We start from the raw sequence: 3719 nt of genomic DNA, 5'->3' as shown, positions 1-3719 counted from the left end.
TTAAATGCAAGAAAGAACAGTCTACAGTAAGTTTTATTTTTAGAGTTACTGTCTTTTCAGCCAAACAGAGATGAGGCAGTTAGTTACTCATTAGATAACAAGGGCTTTTTGTTTCCTCCTTCAATTCTCTTCTGAGCTAATACATCTCCGACTCACTGTCACTCAAACAGGAACCTGCTTGCAGGGACTTATGCAGCTGCCCCTGGCTCAGTCTCTGTGAAAAAGATATTTATCCCGGTGTCCTCGAAGGGTAAAAATGTAAATACTAGATAATTGAATTCTGGTCTTGATTACAAATAAGTCAAATTTTATTAAGATTGCTAAGAGGACCAGAATTGTCTTGGGGTGGTGGAATGCAATTTAGAGAACTGAAGTGATCGGCTCTTGTTTTGTTTTGTTTTGTTTTTTGTTTTTTGTTTTTTGAAAACCTACAAATTTCAGAAACATGGATTCATTTGCAATGGAGTGCGTAGAGTTCTCAGAGAGGAGGGACCAGGGCAGGACCACGAAGGAGCACCACGGTGCGGATGCAGGATGAAGCACTGGTGGCGCAAAGCTTCCAACCTAGGATGTTGGTGCACAGAAGGGACAAGGGCTCAAGGCTTTTCCAGTGAAAGATCAACAAGGGAATTGAGTGATAGCTAGAGTGGGGTGAATGAGATGGGGAGAGACTGAGTGACCCATAGTAAAAATAACTGTGTTACTAGTGGGGTGTAGGCTCCTAAGAGCTGGAATGCATGGTCCAGAAACTTCTGGGTCCATATATCAGCCCCACCACGCACCCCTTAGATGACTGACACGTGTAGGATGCTCTGCTGTGCTAGTCACGTGCTGAAAAGCTTTAGCATATCAAGCACACGCCTTTTAGGTTGTGTAGTCAACTTGGAAGGACTAAATGAATATGTAGGGTCAAGAAGGGATATGGGGGTGAAGACACCCTTAGTCCCGTCTCAGGACCTTCAGCAGGATGCTCAGTTCTGTGAGCCTGTCTCTCTTCCTCTGGATACCAGGGATAACTAAACCCCTGATGAATCTGCTGAAGACCATAACTGAGGTAATAATGGCAGGCCCTTGCTCTTATATACTCACATATAAACAGATTTTTATATATAAACATTTTATATAATATAGAAACATTTTAAATGTTGAACAGATTGAAGGAGGGATTCCAAAAAAATCTTAGTCCTTATCAGAGTCTCTGTTTGTAGTAGACAGTGGTTGACAAAAACAAAACAAAACAAAACAAAACAAAAAAACCACACACACACACACACACACACACACACACACACACACAACTGATCAAGTGCAGAAAATAAGACTGTAGAACACTGTTGTGTGACAAAACTTTTCCTGGGAAACACTACACACAGGTCTACTCACCCCATACAGGAACCCCAAGACAGATCAAATATGGATGCCACCAAAATCCAACTTGATGAAGCAATTAGTTTTATTGGGGTTAATTACGTGAATATAGGTATGGTTACTTATGGCAACAGAAATGACTCAAAGACAGCTGCATCACCAGAGTCCACATCGGCATGGGCGACAGCTCACAAAGCTGGGAACCTGGAGCAGACTACATAGGCTGAAGACGGATCAACTTGTTGGAGAGTGTGTTTTCCTGGTACCTGTTAGTCTAACCCTCGCTCACACAGGTCAGCTGGTCTGTTCTTCTTCCAGGCAGCTTGTCTGATCCTAGAGTTTGTTTTCTTTGCAGCTTTGCTTGTCCGAGAGTGACAGCAGCCTTTATTGCTTTCTCTGGAAGAGAGAGGGCTAGTGAATCTGGCCAGTTTCAGGGACTTCCTGAAGCTATTTTGGGTCCTTTACCTTCTGTCTTAAGATGCTTTCCTGGGAGATGGGATGTTTCAATCTTGGAGGAAACCACTATCCAAGTGCTCAGCCTCAAATTGGAAACCTGTATCATACCCTCTCCCCCAAGGCGAAAGGAATGTCATGAAAGAGAGGCAAGAATAAGAGGTTGAGGAAGACATAACAGGTCTACTGTCTTCACAAACTCTCAGAAACTGTTGCCACTTTCATAAGACCTGCAGGAGATCACGTCAGTCAAAGTACTAGCATTAAGGGGAACAGGCTCAGTGAGTTGACATGCCCGAGGAGCTACTGACACTTGATGTTTGGGGGGGGCATGGGGGGGCAGTCAGTCTTCTTTAAGAGTATGGCCTCTAGTAGGTCGGTTATGCTCCAGGAGATGGTCCCATACCCATGTATATCTGGACAGGGTTGACTGGACTCAATGGGCTATTTTTTTTAAAGGACATGAAGTTATGGTGGAGGGGAGATGAATCTGGGAAGAGATAAGGGGAGGAGAGGTAGTGAATATGGTCAAATACATTGTATGCATGCATTACATTCTCAAAAAAATTAATAAAATATTATATTGAAAAATAAGCTTTAAAGGAGTTCTGCTTAAAAGAAAATTGTTTCTTGATTTTTTTTTCCTGTTCTAGAGTATTTCAGATACTTGTTTTCTGATATTTGGCTTTCATAATTGATTCTGTGCCCCTCCCCCCCCTTTAAAGAAAAGAGAAACCAGTTCCCATTTAACCCATTATCACCTGCTAGTACAGATCAGCTTCCCAAAGAGCACTTAGAAACAGGAGACACCACGCCCATGAAAGCATTCCGGAAGCCTGAGATCAGGGACCACTGGTCCCTGGGGAGAGCGCATTTCCCCAAAGCTACTGTTATTTGAATGGACTTGCCTTCCACTCCTCACACCACATAATGGACTCAAAAATTTGAAGACAGACCAGTTCTCTGTGTTCACTCAGAGTGATGTAATGCATGAAAACCATGCCAAGACTTTGAACATGTGCCGTGCTTTTACCCCTGCTTGACTACCTCACCCAGGATACGATTCTGTTCCTAGAGCATTCAGACAAAACCAAGTGTGTTTGTTTGTTTGTTTCATCTGAACTTCCTTGTTCCTAAATGGCTGTGAGGTTATGCTTCTGTCTAAGAACACTTTAAACACCTATACATGAATGAATGGATGGATGCATTATATACCCTTAGTCTACGCTCACTCACTGACTCACTTATGAAGAAAACCTTGAAGGCTGGAGGTGCTGGGGTAAGACTGATAAATGTTTAAGAACGGAGCAAAGCCCCAACACTGCGATTTTGATATCAAAGAATCATACAATTATAAACCTAAGCCATATGAGAATGTTATACCCAGGTACTAAAAGGGGGCATAAAATGGCGAAAAGATTTTCAGAGTGTGCTTCCCGTACATCATGCACTTGTCCCACGTGGAGTCCACGATTATCACTATAATGTCACTTTAAATGAGCTTTTGGAAACGTAATTTGAATGCTATGTTATTCTTGTGTTGCTCTGATTAAATAGACCGGCAGAAATAAACTTAGGAGTGAAAAGGCTTATTTTGGCTTACAGTTCTAAAGGGGTACGGTCCGTCCTAGACGGAAGATGTGGCAGCAGAAACAGAGAGCTGGCTGGTCACGTTGCGGTCACCACACGGGGAGGAGAGAGAGGAAGAACTGGGCTGTAGAGCCTGACGGACTTCCTCTGCCAAGGCTCCCTCTCCTGAGGGCTCCACAGTCTCCCAAACTGCGTCACCAGCTGGGGCCAGGCACCGCAAACAGTGAGCTTGTGGGAACTTTTCATATTCAAAACACAACAGGTCTCCTGGTCCATCTAGAGAAAATGGACAAGGAAGTCTGAGCTTC

Source organism: Acomys minous (assembly GCF_964271855.1).
Source record: "Acomys minous genome assembly, chromosome: 19".
In the NCBI taxonomy this organism is placed as follows: Eukaryota; Metazoa; Chordata; class Mammalia; order Rodentia; family Muridae; genus Acomys; species Acomys minous.
The sequence above is the reverse complement of the archived record's forward strand: the minus strand, read 5'-3'. Positions refer to the sequence as shown.